The sequence below is a fragment of the Eubalaena glacialis genome, chromosome 14 (genome assembly GCF_028564815.1).
Source record: "Eubalaena glacialis isolate mEubGla1 chromosome 14, mEubGla1.1.hap2.+ XY, whole genome shotgun sequence".
Taxonomy (NCBI): Eukaryota; Metazoa; Chordata; class Mammalia; order Artiodactyla; family Balaenidae; genus Eubalaena; species Eubalaena glacialis.
The window spans coordinates 18,317,028-18,337,374 of NC_083729.1; the positions used below are offsets into that span (position 1 = coordinate 18,317,028).

Below are 20,347 nucleotides of genomic sequence, written 5' to 3' on the forward strand. Positions count from 1 at the left end.
TGTAATGTCTCCTGATCTCTTGGGGACCTTCAGAAGCCTGAAAACCTGAAACCCAGTGAATACCTCCTACCATGCCCACTCTTCCCCTCCCTGAACCCATGGAATCTAAGACAATTGTTGTAATAGTCAGCCTCCAAGATGGCTCCCAATGAGCCCACCTCCCAGTATCCACAGCTTTGTGTCCCTTCTCACGTTAAACCTCTGTTGGTCTATGTTGTTTGTCCAAGATTAAGTTATAAAATACATTACAGCTTCTGTCTTGGCCTCTCTCTCTCAGATCACTTGCTGCTCAGGGAGAAGCCAGCTACCATGTCTTGAGGCAGCCCTGTAGAGAGACCCACATGGCAAAGAACTGAGGCCTCTAGCCTGCAGCCATGTAAGTGAGCTTGGAAGCAAATCCTCCAGTCCCAGTGGAATCTTGAGATAACTGTAGCCCCAGCTGACATCTGACTACAGCCTCATGGAAAATCCTGAGCCAGAGCCACCCAGCAACGCTGTTCCTGGATTCCTAACCCTCAGGCACTGGGTGAGATAATAAATGTTGCGTAAGCTACTAAGGTTTGGGGAAATTACTAATACAATTGGGGGCTTCTCTCTTATTCTAATCTTAACTTCCAGTGTCCTTTAGGTCAGATTTCAGTGGCATGAGTGGTATGACCAAAGGCTGGGGATGCCCAGAGCTTACCAGTGTAAGGCACCTGGTATACGCTTACGTAGTGAAAAGGCAAACACGACATCAGACTTCCATTCTGATTTTGAGACGTGCATCCAGAATGAGCCAGCCACATCCCCCCTCTAGCCGATGGATTGTATCACACTCCCTCCTGATGAAAGAACATCTGCTCCTCTCTCTATGTGTCTGCATTAAAATTTTTAGACTCAGGATTCATCAGTTCCCACATTCTTTGTTGTAAGGAATATAAGAAAATATATTAAAGAAAATTAAAGGCTTAGAACAGTGTCTGGCACATAGTGCTAAACTAATATCAGCTATTATTGATATTTTCATCATCGGTACCTCATTATTTTATATACTGTCACCCCAACTAACATCTCTGTTGCTTTTGAACAATACATACACATCTACTGCCACATGTCAATCTTGACTCCCAGGAAAAACAGCCCTGATTATAATGATGAGTTTATATCTGCAACCCTTTTAAAATCTTAAGTTCATTAATAGGATTTATCTGCAGATTGGTATATAACCATCTCAGATTCCAAATATTGCTCTGACTCTTTCCAAGTCCTAGGTTTTTCTAAACCTGCTATTCTAATGCTAAGTTCTGGTTATTTCTAATGAAATTTTACGTTAGCCAAAACTCTCTGGCTAATTTTGAAACTGACCTGAAGCTACACTGAAATTATCAAGGGTTTAGAATTAAGCTAGAAGATACCTACCTGTTGCTTTCTAGGAAAATTCACAACCACCTAAATGAAATATGTCCAATTTGCAACACTTTTCCTGAATTGGCAAAAAGTAAACCTATAAAGAATTGAAATGTTTTTTTAAATGAAATCATCTGGTAAATATTTTTCAAAGGTTTAGAAGTAGTAAAAAAAAGTTAACACAAAGATCTGTAGTGTTACACTTTTCCATGATTAGCATCTGTCTCCAAAGTCTAAAGGAGAAAACTTTTATCTCAATAATACTACATTCTTCCATTTATAGCAGTCTCTGATTTTTTAAAACACTTTCTATTCAAGACATCTTTTATGACCTGATACAAATGCGCCTTTTTTTATACAATCAGGTAACCTGGCGCATTTGCCCCTTTTCCCCTTAGAGATCCTAATTGTAGAACCCATTCATCTTGTGTGCCTAATGCCTCTAACCCCACGTCCTCCCTTTGGGTTCTATCTGTTCTATTTCATTCCCAAATGTCTCCTTTTGCCCCATGTTTTAACCTGTAAATTGCTCAAGATGTCTTGAAAGTAGGTAGTCACAAGCCTTAAATAAATAAAAATAAATTAATGTGTTTCTGACCAGTTGTATATGAACGGAATGTCTACTAAATCAGCCACACATTAAATATCAAAGGGGAAAACTTCACTTATGGGCAGCTCATGCATCCTTTTGTAATGTAAACTAGCAAATCCTTCTGTTTTATCATTTTGAATTTTCATATATCATATTTTCTTATATCAAGATGCACCTGGACCAGATGGTGATTTTTATCACAGACTTAGGCTATTTTTACGACCCTTAGTAAATATTCAGAAAGTACCCTGAGTTCAGGCCCTATTGCTTTTCTCTTCCTTGTCACCTCTGATTTCTTGGGGACAGAGCCTCCGGAGCCAATGTGTTGACAGTCATGTTTCCATCGGGCATGACCTCACAAATTCCTCCTTCCAGACACACTGCACATAAAGTGTACGCAGCTTCACAAATTCGAGTAGGGGTAAACATGAAGATAAAATACGGGGACACGTATTCCAAAAGACCCCAAATCGCTGAAACCATTAGATACCTCACCCTGCAAACCGAGATTTATCTCAGACTCCAAGAGTGCCTGCAGCTTGATTCCCAACACCCCCGTCTTTGGGGAGAATAGTGAACTTGTTCCCTGGAGGACGGGCTGCCTTTTGCTCATGAACATGACAGGCAGCCTCTAGCTTTGGGGATACGGAAATAAACAATAACTCCTGAGACAGGGTCCTGGACTTGGCCGTGTTCATGAAACAGCTGATGAAGATGAGATTTGTGGGCAAAGGCTCTGCATGGTGGTCCCTCTGCCTCCCGCTGTGTTCCCCCCAACAGCCTGTGGGGACTGTGACACTCTCTCGGGCAGCCTGAGTCCAGACAGAGAGCAGAGAGCACGAGGGTCTCTGTCCTAGAGACAGAGCAGGGCAGTCACCTGCCCCGGATGGTCATTGTTCTGCTTCTGGCCCAATTCAGGGCTTCAAAATGACCACACTGGGCTTCCCTGGTGGCGCAGTGGTTGAGAATCTGCCTGCCAATGCAGGGGACACGGGTTCGAGCCCTGGTCTGGGAAGATCCCACGTGCCGCGGAGCAGCTGGGCCCGTGAGCCACAATTACTGAGCCTGTGCGTCTGGAGCCTGTGCTCCGCAACAAGAGAGGCCGCGATAGTGAGAGGCCCGTGCACCGCGATGAAGAGTGGCCCCTGCTTGCCACAACTAGAGAAAGCCCTTGCACAGAAACGAAGACCCAACACAGCCATAAAAATAAAGGAATTCCTTTAAAAAAAAACAAAAACAAAAAAATGACCACACTAATGACATGGTCCTGGCCCCAAGTTCTACTGAAATCTCCGAGGGAGATAAAAGACATTGGCACCAATGGATTCTGGAGTCAAACAGGGAACCAGCAGGCCCGTAACCTCTTTACTCTTAAAAACAGCTTAAAAAATACGTATGCAAAGAACTATGAGGATTCAATCTTCTCTCAAAAGTCTCCTGAGTTTTCCCTTTAGTGAAAACCTGTTCCGTGATCGAAAGACTCCTCTAACACTCAAATAAAATTTTCCTTTCAACTATCCTCCCAATCATTTGGGTCTTCTTTTAACACTCTCTAATAGAGGAACACCAGGCCCTTCTTAAACGTCGAAAAAGTAAAGTGGAATTTTGGTCACTGTGAACAATTCAACACCCAATAAATATGTATTGAGCAACTATGAAACCCACTCCTTTGACCACCGTGTTGGAAGAATCACTTTATCAATGGGGAGAGTAGAAACTGCTCTCTTAAATCGCCCGAGCAGGTTTCCTGTCGATTTGGGAGTCAGAACCATCCAGGAAATTTGCTAGTGGCTCTGTCTAATTAGCACTCCTGCCACCTGCAAACAACTGGTACTAAAAAAAGCTGCTGCATTCCCGCCATTGAAAATGCCAAAAAAGACACCACCGGTTTCACTCTGAATCTTAGAATCTAATAGTTCACTGATTTGGGCAAAGAAGGAAAACACATGTTCATTTTCACCCAAAGGAAATGACTGTTACCAGCAAGCACTGTTTCAGAAACTCTCACACTGGGATGAATCCCCCAGTCCAGGAATCCTACTCCTCTACCCTCCTGGCCCCTGCCTTCTACTCTGGCTGCTCTGGGCTCCTCTGCCCCCCAGGAAAAACCTCCTCATTCCTCAGGTCCAGTCTGACACCCACCCACCCATCCTGACCAGCCCCGCTCTTACAGATCATCCCCTGCATCCCACAACACTTGGAGTCTTTTCCCCACATCTGAGCACTCAGTTATGCTTCTTGATAACAACTGTTGTTACCTTAGTCTCTGTCAAGAACAAGAACCAAGTACAGTAGTCCCACCTTATCTGCAGGGAATCCGTCCCAAGAGCCCCGGTGGATGCGTGAAACCGCAGACAGTACCAAACCCTATAAGCACTAACTTTTTTACTATACCAATGGGCAGGTAGTGTACACAGCATGGATACGCTGCACAAAGGGATGATTCACATCGCGGGCAGCGTGGCATGAGATTTCATCACACTACTCAGAATGGCATGCAACTGAAAACCTATGAATTGTTTCTTTCTAGAATTTTCCATTTAATATTTTCAAACCGGGGTTGACCAAAAGTAACTGAAACCACAGATAAGGGGGAGGGGGAAAATCCTGTATTGTATTTGGATGCCTCAGCCCCTTTTGGGGAACAGGCAGGGTAAACATGACCAGAGTGAGAAGCACCTTGTACCTTCCCTATACTCCTGAGAGCACCCAGCAGAAGGCTGAGCGTGCAGGAGGCCCTCTGCAAATGGCTGATTGCATGATTAGCATGTGCCTTTGCCACGCATCCACAGAGCAGGGTGGCCACAGTGAAAATACAGCAGCTGTGACTTCTTACTTCCTGCTTTAATCAACACCATGGGGTTGAAATGCAGGACACACAGTAGGTGCTAAATAGATTTTTATGGATTGATTAGCCACTGGAGGGACAGTATCCTATGTAGGATTTATTCATGCTTTTGATGCCAAATGGGGGTGGTTTTAGTGGAGCAGAATGTTAGAAAAACAAAACAGCAAACACAAAACCAGACCAGCAGAGAGGCTGGCTCCTGCTCTATTTATACCCACTTCACTCCTGGAAACAGATGTCCTCTCAGACCTGAGGGTTTCTGATGAGGCGTCCACTCTTCCAAGTGACCTGTGCATTCAGTAAACAAAGAGATGCTTTCCCCTCTTCTACATCAGCCCTCTGTGTCCTAAGACTGATTTCCAGTCCTGACTCCAGGACTGGCTGCTGATAGAGGCAAAATCAGCATCCACTGTGTCTTCTCCAAGGGAAAAGCACTGGGTTAATGACAAAAGAAACTGCATTTGTGTGTTGAGGATGGTGAAAAGAACAAAGGCTTTGGAACCAACCAACCAGACTCAAATACCAGCTCTGCCATTTACTGGCTGTGTGATTTCAGGAGATCACCTACCCTCTCTATGACTCAGCGCTTGGGGCTGATAACACTAATTCCACAGGTTGCTATGATCATTGACCAGGTATTGTGGGTAGAATACCTGGTACAATGGTTGGCACATTGCAGCCACTGAGTAAACGATCATTTTGTTGTGATTACTATTATAAATACAAACAGGGAGGGAAGTCCGTCTCAGCCACAATGGGCACTCCCAGACAGTAATGCTGTGGCTTCCTCTGGTGCCTCTCCAGGTGACGGCAGCAGCCTTTCCAGCACAAAGTCCTTGTCTGATGGACTGCGCAAATAATGGTCTATGCTCTGAGTGGGAAATGCATGTTCTGCAGCATTCCACTCTACCTCCCTGGGCCTCACAAGTCCACTCCTTCACAACCCATCTGCTTGGAGCAGACACATTAGTCCTGATCTCAGAGCCCAGCTTGGGGCATCTTCGTCAGGACAGGGAGGGCTGGCTTTTGAAGCTTACTCTACAGAGCTTGATCCCGTGCTTCATGGAGAAATCTTTGACCGGGGCTGAAGAAGCTCTCACGTGTAACACCGAACAAACCACATTTACCACAGAGAGAGATCCATGCTAACCATGGAGCTTATCCCAAATACCACAAAGCAGGGCAGTGAATAACCCAAGACAGATCCCAGCTACGGGCAAGGTCTACACAGAGAGATCTCTTACACAACACAGAGCAGATCCACTGTATGTCACCAAGAGCCTGGGGGAACAGGGGCAGATGACATCAACAACAGCACTTCAGGTGAAATGGAGTTCATGTCTAGACCAGAGCCGACCCTTCCTAAGTCCAAACCCAACAGTTCCTAGCTGGGCAGAGCCCCACTGCAGAGGAAGATCTCAGCTTCAGACTCTGGAAATCCTTATTTGCATTCAGGCTCTGGGGATGAAAGAAGGGTGGGGTGAGGAGGGGGTAGACTAGCCCACCCACTGTGATTCTAATTCACACAGCTTTTCTCATTCTCCTGACAGGCTGGCACCATCCCCCCCCCCCGCCACCCCCCGTGAGCCGTTATCAAGATCCAACCCTGAAGGCGTTGCAGCGCTCTAGAACCAGCACCCTTGGCATCACCCGGGTGGATGCACATTCAGCACAGTCCCTCTTCTCTGATAATGCCAGCAGGGAAACTGGGAGAATCCTTACACCTTCACCTAGAGATGTAGCTGAGGAAGGATTCCTGGAGTGTGTATTTCCTGCTTTGATTTGAGGATCATTCAAAATCACGTCAGACATTATGAGTGCCTCAAATTGCCAGATTTTAACCTATCCCTTAACCCTGCAAACCTTAGCCACATTTCCATAATGTCTACACCTGTCCTATGTGCCACTACTCCAGAATGTAGCCTGGTGGATCCCACAAGCTCACAGTTGGTGGACCCATGCAGATCATTTCAGAGGACAGCTTCCTACAACATGAATGAACATTGACTCACCTGTGCCTTTGTTCTCTTTGCATTCAGTGCTTGAGGTGTTACCTGAGTCTTTTTTTAAAACCCCAAGTAATCCTTCTTCCTCCTTTCTCCCATCTACATTACCCTTCAATCACTTTTCATATACCACGTTAAGACCGTGGCATTCAAACCACATCTCACGTTCCTCTTCAGGTTGTTGGAGGAGCTTTTGTACCCCCACTCCCTCCTGTTCCCCCTTCAAGGCACCCTCGATCACCCTCGCTTAAAGACACACCACTTCTCCTGGCTGACCCCACCATCAAGGGGGGAGTCCTCGCTGCAGTGCTTTACTCTGTCCTCTCCCCACCGCCAGGCTTCACACACCAAAACTTCATTCGATTTTTTTTCTTTTTTCAGAAAATGCAGTTACTCTAATACCAATGGGCCCTTTCCCTGGTGTTCTCATTCCCTTTCACTGATGGTCCTCCTGCTACTCTCAGTAGATGATTATTATTTATTATTTATCAGCCGCCACACTGTACTCTGCTTCCCACAAGATATTAAAGAAGGCACAATCCTTGCACCGAGTTTACAGCCAAGGAGAGAAGAGGCCTGGATTCAGATATCACAGGAGTAAGCTGAAAGAGATTTACCAACAAACCCTCCCCCTGTCCTGGCAGATGGGGGGCGGGGCCTGGCACAGCCCGCCCCGGGCTGGCTCCGCCCAGTTCAAGCCAAATAGCAAGCAGCTCCCTACCTTTCCACACCCACCTCCCCAATTTCTACCCAGGCCTCGAGCCTCAGCGGCTTCGCCGGGGAGGCGGGGCGGGGGGGGGGGTGGTAGGGTTGTTGAAGCCCAGAGATGGGGGTTGGGGGAAAAAGATATATTTCCTCTGAAATTCAAAACCAAATGAGGGGGAGGTAGGGGAGGAGGGAGAGGGCAGGGAATAAAAGCCAGATCTAGATCTACCAAAGAAGGGAAGACTGGTGCTGAAATGAAATGTTCTGGCACAATGGAAAGCCCGCACTGGGGCTGCCACGGGCCTCCAGCCAAACCTTTCCTATCAAGGTTGAAGTTAGGGTCTGTGTAGACAGCGTGTGGAGACGGGGAAGCGATGGAACTAAGAAAGTCAGTGTAGACAGGGTGGGAGTCAGTGTAGACATGGAAGACTGGGGTGGCCTGAGTAGAGGCTGTCTAAACAGAGAGGTCCTGTGGATTCAAGAGGGTCAGTGTAGACAGGAAAGTCCGTGTACACCGAGGAGAGTCGAGGGTCGGTGGTCAGGATTTACAGGGCTAGCCGTGGTTCTTCAGAGATTTGGACAATTCCTGCTCCTTACCATGGCTGGAGTGTCATAGGGAGGGCGGAAGCTGAAAGACGATTGGACTTTTCGTTCTCAAACTTTTCCGCCAGTTTCCTCAGGTGTTGAGAGGACGGTGAGCTCGCCTCGGTACCGTCCGCCAACCCTGGGCGGGCGGGGCCGGGAGGCCGGGGCCCAGGAGCCGGGTCCACGCGCCGTGCATCTGCCGGGCGCGGCCGCCGAGCGGGCCGAGCCGGGAGCCACCGCAGGGGGGCGGGGGCGGCGGACGGACGGACGGACACACCCGCGAGCACTCCGCCCGGGCCCGGCGCGCGGCTGCTGGGTATCCCTCGGGCCCGGGGAGCAGCGCTGGGTGCCCGGCCGGGGGCGCCCCGCCTCCCCCACCCTCCGCCCCCGCCCACTCGGGCGCCCGTGATTGGCTCCGCCCGCCCCTGGCTGCACGCCGCAGCCCGCCTCCCTCACAGCTAAAGCAGACGGTACCCGGAGCGGAGCGAGCCAGAAGGGAGCATGGTCCCCGCGCCGCGGCCGCGCCAGCCCCCGCGCCGCCGCCGTCCCAGCCGCCGCGGATCTAGCTGCAGCTCCAGCCCCGGCCCCGGCTCCGCAGGGCCCGCCCGCAGTCCCGGCGGCCGCCGCGCCTGAGTGCAGCCCCCGCCCGGAGCCCGAGCCCCGAGCCCGGAGCCAACCCTAGCCCCGCGGCCGCCGCGGCTGTGGGTAGAGCGGGGGGGGCGATGCTGCCGGAGCCGCCGCCGCCTCGGTGAGAGCCGCGCCGCGCCGCGCGTAGCCGCACAGGCTGACAGGCAGAAGGACTGACTTCCCTCTCTCGGGCATCCTTCCTGGGCTGCCGGGAGGCGGCGGCGGAGGAGGAGGAGAAGGAAAAGGGGGAGAAGGCGGAGAGCAGGAACGCGAGGAGGTGGACCTGGATCCGTTTCTCCCGGCCAGGACCCGAGCGGCCCCAGCTACAGCTACCCGCAGGCGCCGTCCCCTATCCATCAGCCCTCCTGCGCCCACTCGCGACCCCAGGCTCTCTGCGCGTCGGACCGGGGCCAGAGCCGCGCGGCCGGAGGTAAGAGCCAGGCTAGGGCGCCAAGGATGCGGCGCCGGGGACCCAGGGTCCTGGAGGCTGCGTGGGGCCGGGCCGGGCTTGGGAGCGGGGCCCGAGTACCCGGAACGCTGGGCTCGGCTCGCGTGGCGGCGGCGGCGGCAGGAGCCTCCCGCGTCTGGACTCGCAAGGCTGCAGGAGCCCTTGCGCCTGCGCTGCTCCAGGGGGGAAAAAAGGCGGGGGGGGGGAAACTTCCTGCCCCCGGGTGTGTATGCACAGGGGCTGCCCGGGGCCAATGTCACTGTGGTAGGGGGCCCTGGAAGCGAGTGTGACCCCCCCCCCTAGCCGAGGCAGTTCCTCGGCTGGGCCCGACAGCATGCGTCCCTCTCCAAGCCACCTCCCCTGAGCGGCCCAGGGCCCGAGCCGGGCTGGGGGCCAGGAAGAGGCACCGGAGGGCTGGACCCTGGGGGCGGCCACGCGTCCGGCCTTTGGGGAGGTGCGCGCCTCTGTGCAGCGGGAAGCCAGGTTGGGGTTTCTGACCCCTCCCGTCCTCAGACCCGCATTTGGAGACCTGGTCTCTTCACTCAATCCCAAGTAACTTTCGAGGTAGAGAGGCGTGAAAACCACAGGGAGGAAACCCATACAGACCTTGTTGTGACCCGCCTTCCCTTAACACCTTGTGGGTGCCAGCGTGTTTTGGGGGGGGCGCGGAAAGGAGAGCGTACGGGGCTGGTGAAGCGGCTAGGATGTGTGTTGGGTTGGGAGGGGTTGTTTATGTGCGGGATAGTGTAGACGGGGAGATGTGTAATGTGGGAGTGTGGACGCGCGCCCCGACTGCTGCGGGAGGTGCCAGGTGGCAGAGGGCTCATGTCCGGGTCTCTGTGGCCTGGAGCGAGCCGAGAGCGCGAGGGTTATATGCGGTCGCGGCGCGAGTGCGGCCGCTGGGCAGTGCGGGTTCTGGGCCCCGAGGGAGGGGAGAGCTTGCCCGGGGTCGGGAGAGCAGAGTCGAGAGCCCGGGTAGGTCCGAGGCAGCTCCCGGGCAGGTCGGGTCTGCGATGGCTGGGGAAGGCGGAGACGCGCTGCCTGCCTGCAACCAACGGTGATGGGGCCAAAGCGCGAGTCTCGGATGCCTGGGTCCGCTAGCTGGGAAGCCAGTTGTCGTTCCTGAGCTCTGGAACCCAGTGGTAGACACGGTCAGTTGGTGGGTCCCCCCGCGGGTCCCTAGGGAGCCGCCGCCTTTGCCATCCCTGCCGCTCTGCAAACGCTCTCCTCTCTCTCTACGGTGCTTGCGCCGCGGCGCGCCCGGGGCGAATCGTGGACACAGGTATTTATGCAGCATTAGACGAGACCTCGGCGCTGGAGGGACGGGACCGCTGAGGACGCCCATCTGCTGCTGTCCGCGAAACTTCCACTTCGTCAGCTCAGGGAAAGTCAGACTCCACTGCTGCAGGCTCCAGCCTCTCACCAGCCGAGCTATGCTGGGATTCGGACTCCTCTTGCAGTGACAGATCTGTCCTGGTTACAGCTGTATTTACCCTAATTTCAGTCGCTTTAAAGTCAACCGTCTACTCACTACAGAGTTCCTTTTCTTGCCGTGCGGTCTTATCTCCAACTCAGCCCTGGAAGGGCAGATTTAAGGAATTATTTCGGTTTAGGATGAATGACAGCAGATTTAATTAGCCCACCTCATTCGTGATGTTTTTAAAAATTACAATGGAGAGTGCAGAGCTACTTTTTCACTCTTTTGGGGGGGGAGGGCATGATGAACAACTTTATTGATTGTTCATCCCAACTCTTGGCCAAAACGTCGGGTAATTCACAGGTGAATACTTTAAAGGCTGGTTGGCATGCATGTATTTGAGTAGTCACATATTCTAGGCATTTATACTAGTATGGAACTGTGTGCCACTGGTGAATATAGTCTCCGTCCGGTACATTGTTCTGAGTGCAGTTGATTTATCATCCTGCTATAAATCAGGGAATTACTAGCATATGTGCCCTTAAACTCTATATGAATTTAATGGCATTTAGATTGGTTTATGGGCTGATGTATTTAACCAATTTTAATAACTTTTCTGCACAAGCATCTTATAAACCGTATTTGTCCATGATTAAGAAAAACATTTTCTTCTGTTCAGTCTCTCCATTTCTAGCACAGTTAACAAATTTATAGGTCTCCAACTTTCATTTGCAAGCAACAATCCAAACGAAATACCTAGAGTTGTACTGAAATAAAATATCCTATGGTAGCCATGGTAACAAATAGATTAAGGGTTACTGGTTTTCATGTGTATGTGAGGGAAGCGAGGAATCTAGGTTGTGTCTTTTTAATTATGCTTCTAATGAGTGGTGATCATACTTCAAGTACTCAATGCGGGAGATAAACAAGACTGAGAATTCAGTTTTGTGAGAGGTTTATTGGAACAAAGACTAGTAGAGCCCAAGAGAATGACTTCTGCTAACTGCAGCTCCTCATATCCAAAAAGCAAATGGATAAAACCTTTTTTGTTTTTCAAGTAGATGAGAAATGAGTTAGTCCCTTTAAGAATAGAAAATTTATTTTGTAAAAGAAAAGGAACCTTTAAATCCAGCCCGTGTTTTCTAGGAATAAACATGTTAGAAGTGTGGATGTTGGTGTGGATTGTCACAGTTGTTATCAACACCTGTCAGTCTAAGTGAGGCATATCATTAGTGTATTCAGATCTTGCCTATTTCAATATTCATGCATTTCCATGGTGATCCGTTCCATTTTTGTTTACTTAGTCAACCTTATAAATCTTTGGCATCAATTTCAGTTGTGCCATCTTTTTTTCTTTCATTTATCAATTGATTTGGCTGCAAATCATTCCCAGTTTAAAGCGTTTCCTTTTTTTTTTTCTCTCTCTGTCTGCTAGTTCCCAAAAGTTTACACTATTCCTGGTTGCACACAGCTATAAAAGGGTTAAATTTTTTTAATCGACTCAAATAACACCACTGATGCTAATGTAGTTTTTTAGCATCTCATTTGATATGTGTGTGTGCATGGGGTTTTTTTGTTTGTTTGTTTTTCTTTTTTCTTCCAGCAGGCTTACCCTAAAGCTTTCTCACTTTATGGCCTGGAGATGTCAATCCAACCCAGCAGAACTGACTAAAGGTTTCCCTCCCTTCCTTCTTTCCTTCCTTCCTTCCTTCCTTCCTTTTTTCCCCTCCTACCCTGTTATGGTTCAAGGATTCTTTATGTCTTCAGCTATATCTGGCTTAAACAGACTTCTGGACTTTTTGTGCTGGAACAAGCCTGTCCTCCTAGGATCTTTTCTCATCCAGTAGTAGCCAAAGACAGAAGGTTCTGGAGCATCTGAGGCTTTTTCTGAATACGATATACGTTTAGTCATAGCATATAGTGTCTCTAGGATCATTGTAACATTGTAAGTTCACTGAACAGGAAGCTTTGCTTAAATGCGAGTGATGATTTTGCTCACCCGCTTAAAACTTTGCTTTCTAATGATGCAGTCCCATGCTAATCACACCCTGTATATTTCAGAAATATCAAGGCAAGCATTAGCATGCTACTGACTTATTAGGATCAGGCAAAATAATTGGAGCACTTAAGTTCAAAGTCAGATGGAGAAACGGAATCATAACCAATCTTGTGATTCTGTAATCGGTCAGCTAAGTGCTTACTTGGGGGTAGGGGGAAGAATAAACACCATGAATAAGAAATCCAGCCTTTGGTTGTGGTGGGTGAGGCTAAACCAAAGCAGAAACCATGTGGGATGACTGGAGAATAAGAGATCTCTTTGCAGGGAATTCCCTGGTGGTCCAGTGGTTAGGACTCAGTGTTCTCACTGCCGGGGCCCGGGGTTCAATCCCTGGTGGGGGAATTAAGGTCCTGCAAGCGACGCGGCAAAAAAATGACAGAAAGAAAGAAAGAAAAGAAATCTCTTTGCAGACAGATAAATCACATGTAAACCCAAATGTTTAGAAACTGGAAGAATGTAGTTTATGCAGAAGATGGTCGTTTGTTATTACTCAGGAAATCGGGATTCATCTCCTAACATGCTAAAAAAAAAAATAGTCTGAATAATTTTGGTTAAGAAGGAAAAGTGTGTCAGAATTTTTTACCTGCCTGCTGAGATCAAGGTCACTCTGAAAGCAAACTCTGGTTCTTCCTACAACAGCTACCCGCTTACTTTCCTGAAGTCCTAGGTCAAAAAGGTAGTCTCTGCTTTCTTTAAGGAAATCACTTGAAAACAGGGGAATTGAAGCTGAAAAAAAAAAAAAAAAAAAAAGATGAGGTAGGTTGATCATTGGCAGTAGCAACACAATTATTTGTGAAATAAACTTTATTGTCTTGGGGCTTCTCCACCTTTAGGGAGGGAAAGGGAAGATTTCTCATTTCCCATGAGAGAGGATATCTGCATGAAATTCGCATGGTTTGGACTCTTGACTCTGCAGCAGGTGATGATGATTCAGAAACTAGAACAGGGATGGTTGAGCATTGTGAAAGTGATCTGGTTTGGGCCAAGAGGTCAGCTCCCCAAACATTCGATGGCTGCCATTGGCCCCACAGGTGTCAATTTTTTGTAATTATTTTCTAGAGTTTTGAAATTTTTAAATCATTGACTCTTTTAAGGATATATGTGTGTGTATGTATATACATACACACACATATATACAAATATATATAAAATATGTATATATACACACATATATACAAATATGTATTCTGCCACTTTATTTTTTTAAATTGCGGTAAAAAGAAACACATAACATAAAATGTATCATCTTTACCATTTTTAAGTGTACAGTTCAGGAGTGCTGATATTTATATTGATGTGCAGTGGATATCCAGAACTTTTTCATCATGCAAAACTGAAACTCTATGCCGATTAAGCAGCAGCTTCCCATTTCCCCCTTCCCCATTCCCTGGCAACCACCATTCTACTTTCTGTTTCTATACGTTTGACTACTTTAGATATCTCATATAAGGGGAAATCTTACAGTACATGTCTATGAACATGGGTGTGCAGATATCTCTTCAAGATCCAGCTTTCAATTCTTTTCCATATATACCCAGAAGAGGGATTGCTGGATTCTCCCACTTTTTACATGGATATGTTACACTGATCCTCTGTTTAAGAGGCATGGTGAAAATGTAGTCAACAGAATACAGTCAGAGGAAGAATGCAGTAGATGTGACTGACATTTGTTCTTCCTTTTCTGTGGGTACATTTCCTCACAAGTCTCTCCAATCTCTTATGTTTTGCTTTTAGGGCTTGCCTGAGTTGCAGTGATATGGCACAGTGGGTAAAGGCATGGGCTTAGTGTCATAGTTGAAGTCCAGTGCTTGGTGCCTACTAGCTGTGTGACCTTGGAAAGATCCTTAATCTCAGTAAGCCTCCATTTTCTTTTATGAAAATGGAAGGAATAATCGTGGCCAAGATAACTCCAGTAAAACCTGCATCACAGTGTCTGTCTGGCCTATAGAAGTGCTCTAGAAAGGAGAACTTCGGTCAAGTAGTTGTGATAGAAAAGGCAGCAGCAACCCCTGGAGATCTCAGAAACGATAGACACCTATCCTGTTAAATTTGATCATACATGTTTTCATAATATGCCAGGGTGTATATAAATACATTGTATTCTGTGAGTCTCATTAGCAGGACTTATTCTGAAACGAGATTTGCATCACAATTACAATAGTTAAAAATATCTTTGAGTGGATTTGATATATGAACTTTTAATTCCATTGTTAGTATCATAATTTTAGAGTTGATGTGGATTTTAGAGGTCAGCTAATCTATTATTCAATCACCAAACCTGTATCAAGCCCCAATAATATAATAATAATAGCTTCCAGTTATGGCTGACCACTATATTTTAGTACTTTACATACATTATCTCTAATCCTCATATCAACGATGAGAGGTAGGGATTATCCACATTTTGCAAATGAAGATGAGGCTCAGAAACGTAATCAACTGGCCCAAGGCCATGAATCTAGCCTCACTGTACATCTGTGTTTGAACCCACATCCGTCAACTACCAGTCTGTCTTGTCTTTTTGGTGTGTGTATGGTGGGGCGGGTGTGAGACTCCAGACTGGATCTTGATGCATTTGCACCACTACACGCTGCCCACTATGCACCAGGTACCGTGCTGTCTGTGCTAATTAACATTTTAAGTAAAATAATTCTACTAGAGGGAACGTGAACTTTAATAAGAATATTGACCAGGTCCAACATTCACAGTACTTTGGGATTTGCTTACCTGCTTCCATTTCCTCTGTCTCCTGGAACGCTAAGGAGAAAAACTTTTAGATGTTTGAATGGCAGCTGTTTCCATGTTGAGCCAGTGTAATAACTAAATAGCGAAGTAAGGAGTAGAAACAATGTAGAGAGGATTAAGGATACATCCAGGGCCAATGAAGACTGATCTGGGTGTGTTCACTTTTGAATCCCAGTGCCTAACACAGTGCCTGACACAAAACTTGATAGTAAAACTATTTGCCTGGATAAATTTATGCCCAGAGAAGGTGTCAGGTAATAGACATCAAAGGCTACTTTTTGGAGTTCCTTTTCACTCAGTTAGCTGTGTAGCTGTATCTTCATGGTTTTTCATTGTGTGGAATTTTAGATGCTGTGTTTGAGCATATATCTATTAAATATGCTTGTTGATGAATTCTGACTAATCTAAATGGAATCTTTTAGGATTTATGACTTGAGACTTGAAGACTAATTTTCCTGGAGCTTCTTCATTCCAGTGATAACTCGAATCTATTTGGCACTTGTGAGAGTCGACGCAAAGTCCGTCCTAGTCCATCCTTCATATTACACTTACTTGTGAGGTGTTGTCCCCACTTAGATTTTTTAATTTGTGGCATTTCATAAAAGCATTGTTTTAAGGGAAAATAAAACACCTTGCAATCATAGAGACCACTATGAAAGGTCAATAACACTGTATTTTCCAATTTCTGTCCTATTTGAATTCTTTGGGGGGGAGCGGGTTGGTTGGTTGGTTTTGGAGATGGATAAGAGGATGTGAACAGAACCTGGGGCAGACACCACAAAGATGTGTTTGCTCCCTGTTTTAACTCTTCTAACCCTCACTCAGGCAAGGAATGACTTCTCCAGTTTGAGATTCACTGTGAGAAAGGCATGGCTACAGTGCCTTTGATTGAACTTGTAACTGAGTGATCCCACAGGAAATGATGCTGGGTGAGGGTGAGGCTCGGCTCCACCACCTCCCCCTTCCTTACTCCTGGGCTTGTTTCTCCCCTCAAGGTAAAATCAGGCAGGAGGCTTTCTGTTTCTTCAGGCATCCCTGCAAAGCTCTTAGAAGCAGGGTCAGTGGTGGGGACAATGAAGCAAGAACAGACAAGAGAACTCTCTGTCTTGTGAAAAGCAAAAGCTTAGGCCAAATTAGAGACCTAACAGTTGCCAGATCATCCCTGTTTTCCTTTTGGATATTTAGCAACATTGAGAAGTAGTGGGGAAAGGTGAAACGTGCATTTTAAAAAACAAAACAAAAACTTACCTTTCTCTTTTATCTTCTCTTTTCAAATTTCCAGCTTTAAGCATTTGCTTTCAGATCAAAACTGCAGCTGAACTTAGCCTCCTAAGGAACTTTAATGATATATTCATCTCCTGGTGGTTTTAAACAAGTATAGACTCAGTAACTGTTTACTGAGCAGGTACAATGGAGAGAACGGTTCCTTTCATGCGGCATCTCTTTTGTTGCTCACCTTGTGATGTGGGTGGCATTATTCCTATTTTGCAGATGAGTTCTAGAGAGACAGAGCATTTGCCTGAGGTCAGATCAACAAACACGGGTGGCTGGGTGGGTTAAAGGAATGCACAAGCCTGGCCTCCAGACGACTGTCAACTTCTAAAGAAGGGAGAGAGCCAGTATTCCCTTTCATACAGAATATAAATTGCTTATTAAAATAACAATATGTACACACTTAGCCACATTGCTCACTGATTACCACAGTTGACATAACAAGTGGAGGTCCAGCTAATTTTATTTTAAGGCTTGAAATAAACCTGAAAGTGAGACCTGTCAATATGATTTCAAATTCCTTCACACTGCCATCATCGTTTGTAAACTGAACAAAAGTTCGATTCTGAGTTTATCTTGAAGGCTTAGGTCTAACTGACTACTTATCCTTGTGGTCAGAAGGCTTCTTAGGGTGCCCTGACTTACATGGATGAGAATCAAATATTCGAGGATTAAATGGCTTCCTGTTTACAGTGCTTAGAACAATACCAGGCATATCGTAACTGCTGTCTACGTGTATGGGTGGGTTGGTTTCTGCTCCAAATCATGTGAACAAGTGGTTATTTCTGGATTCATTTTGGGAATCACGACCTCCTTGAAGGCAAGGACCAGCTTTGTCTTTTGGCCTTGGACTTGACACATGTTGGGTACTCACTGTTCAGATGCCCTGAGATGTGGCCCCGACCATGAGCTCCCAGTCAACTCAGAAGCCCGTGGCATGTGGAGAGCAGGTGGAAGAAGATCAATGAGGGTCTAGTCCAGCAGTTTCCTGTGAAGTTCTGAAAGACAGACCACAGGGAAAGAACCTGATCCTGAATGCTGCCGCGGGCATCCACGCAGTTCCACCCGGGCACCTAGGTTGGGCACTGCTGCTGCAGGCCAGGCTATCCAGGCCAGTAGAAAATGATGCTACTCTAGCCCTGGTCCTCATGCTGTCAGACCGCAAATCGGTTACCAGCCTGAGACAAGATAAAACGGGAGTAAGCATTTAGAAACTTCTGTTGCATTTGGCACTGCCTTGACAGCCAAGAGCGTGATCCTTGGGCTTCTCTCATTGAAGGTGTGGACCAGTCTGGGGCCACGTCACACTCCCATATGCGTTGCAGTATGTGGTGTGAGCTGTGGTCTAGTCGTGCGTGCTAAGACCACATTTCGGTTCTTAACAGATTGGAGATACAAATAAAACCCCCAAACCTGGTCTTTCACCACAGATAGGGGTAGAGGGCAGCGTGGGAGCCTAGATGCAGTTGTCTTGCCAAAGCACGTGCAGTGATTTTCTAAAGCTCTGATCTAGAATCCCTCAAGATTGAGGCCAACCTTGCCACCTTTGGGACAACAAGCGGACTGAATTTTGGCCAGTCCGTCAGTGCTCACCGTAGTGGGGGGAGCTGCCTGATCTGTTCTGTCCAATAAATGATTACCATGTTGGGTGGGCTGTGAAGAGGGGCGTCTGCTCTGTGTTTATGTGCATCCCCAGTCGTTTCCCTGATGCTGAGTGAGAGCTTCAGGGTCTTAGCTCAGGAACCTCATACCCACATTCGTATGAGGCCATTTTATTGCAATTCTGCACTGTTTTGACTTCTTGAGCCATGCGTAGGTTATTTCTGCCATTGAGTTAGCTTATTTGTTTAGGGTAGGCTATTTTGCCATTGAACTAGCTTGTTTGGTTGATCTGAAGAACTATAAGATGACCATACTCTGATTCTGGCTTTCCAAACCAAAAGCCAGGGCCACCGAATTTGGGAAGTGTCAGTGCCGCATTCGGAAGCCGGATTAGTGAGACCTGGAGGCTGCGTGCAGCAAGTGTGTCTGGCTGATCTTGCTAGCGAAGAGCCTGCTGTAAGTGGAGTGCTGTAATCTATTCGGTTCATGCTGTTCCAACCAGCTTTAATCATCGAAACTTGAATAATATTCAAACTGTGAAAGGAACCTTTTTCTTGCTGAAACCTAGGTGTGCCAAGTAGAAGCTCTGAAGCTTCTCAATCTACTGATCTATGGCAACACATTGCAGGGAAAAAAAAAAAAAGAGGAGTACCTGGGTTGCTTCATGCCTTGTGGGAAAACTGCCCTTTTCCACAATTAAATGGCACTAATATCTAAAATTTCTTCCTTTGCCCCCAAGGAGAAGAATGATTTTCATGGAAACCATGCTTCATGGAAGTCACTTTTTTCCTCTCCATGAACTCACCACCTCTCTTGTAACTGAAGGGACATTTTTTTTCACTGGCCCCAGGTCTCCAGCAGGGTCTGCTCTGGCACCCCTGGGGGAGAGGCCTGACAGTGTAGAAGCCCACGGGGCTTTCTGGAGGGAGGGGATGTGGGTTGTGTGACCCGGAAGACACCAGCGACTGGGGACTGGGACGTGAGGGGAAGGTCACAGGCAGCAGTGGGGAGACTAATAGGAAAGCAGCTCGGGCTAAGATAAAGCCACACAAACCATTATTCTGTGGCAAGGGCTCCAGCCCTGCATTTCCAGATGGGCTGTGGTGACAGCCCCTGCCTCTCCCATGCTCTCTCCCTCACATCCCCAAGTGAAAAGGGCATTCCAGAGCCACCACCCTGCTCAGGTTCCCACCTAGGAATTTAAAACTTCTCTCCCAGATTCTGCAGAAAGCACAAAAAGCCCTCTTTGTTGGTGAGGACTCCTGGGGAGGTCACAGGGGTGGGGTGGGTACTCACTGAACTGTGAAGTCACAGTTCGAGAGCTGTAACTGTCAGCTGTTTTTATTCCAGGTGTGCCTTCCAGGACATCTGGTCTTCAGAAACATTTTTTTGATACCTGGGATAGACACCAAGGCCAGGTATAATCTCCTTGGTCCTAGGAAAAGGGTCAGGCAGTTGCCTGTCTGACTCTTGGCTCCTGTGCTCTGTGTGACCAAGGGACCATTGGGGGTGGGGACGGGGACATGAGATTGACAGCTAGGGACTGAGCATGTGACAGTGGGAAGGGCAAGACTGGGTTCTCAGTCCTGCACAAAGTTACAGATAAAACTTATTTACTTTCAACTCAACAACAAACAAACAAACAGCTTGATGTGAAAAATGGGCAAAGGACTTGAACGGACATTTCTCCAAAGAAGATATACCAATCACCGACAAGCACATGAAAAGATGCTCAACACCACTAATCATTAGGAAAATGCAAATCAAAACCATGATGAGACATCATTTCACACCCATTAGGATGACTATTATTTTTAAAAAATAGAAAATAAAAAGTGTTGGTGAGGATGTGGAGAAAGTGGAACCCTTATGTGCTGCTCATAGCAATATAAGATGGTGTGATCACTAAGGAAAACAGTATAGAGATTCCTCAAAAAATTAAATATACAATTATCATACAATCCTGTAATTCTGCTTCTGGGTATATACCCAAAAGAAGTGAAAGCAGGGACTCAAATAGATATTTACACACCCACGTTCATAGCAGCATTA

General features: G+C 47.2%; 1 protein-coding gene across 3 annotated transcripts in view; it reads left to right on the forward strand.

Moving 5' to 3' along the window:
- The first annotated feature begins 8,723 nt into the window (after nt 1-8,723).
- KLHL29 (kelch like family member 29) overlaps nt 8,724-20,347 on the forward strand; it is a 312,456-nt gene continuing 300,832 nt past the window's right edge. For all 3 annotated transcript variants that reach the window (XM_061210440.1, XM_061210439.1, XM_061210438.1), the window contains exon 1: nt 8,724-9,182. The gene's annotated coding sequence lies outside the window, so the exon portion shown is untranslated. The remainder of the gene's footprint in view (nt 9,183-20,347) is intronic.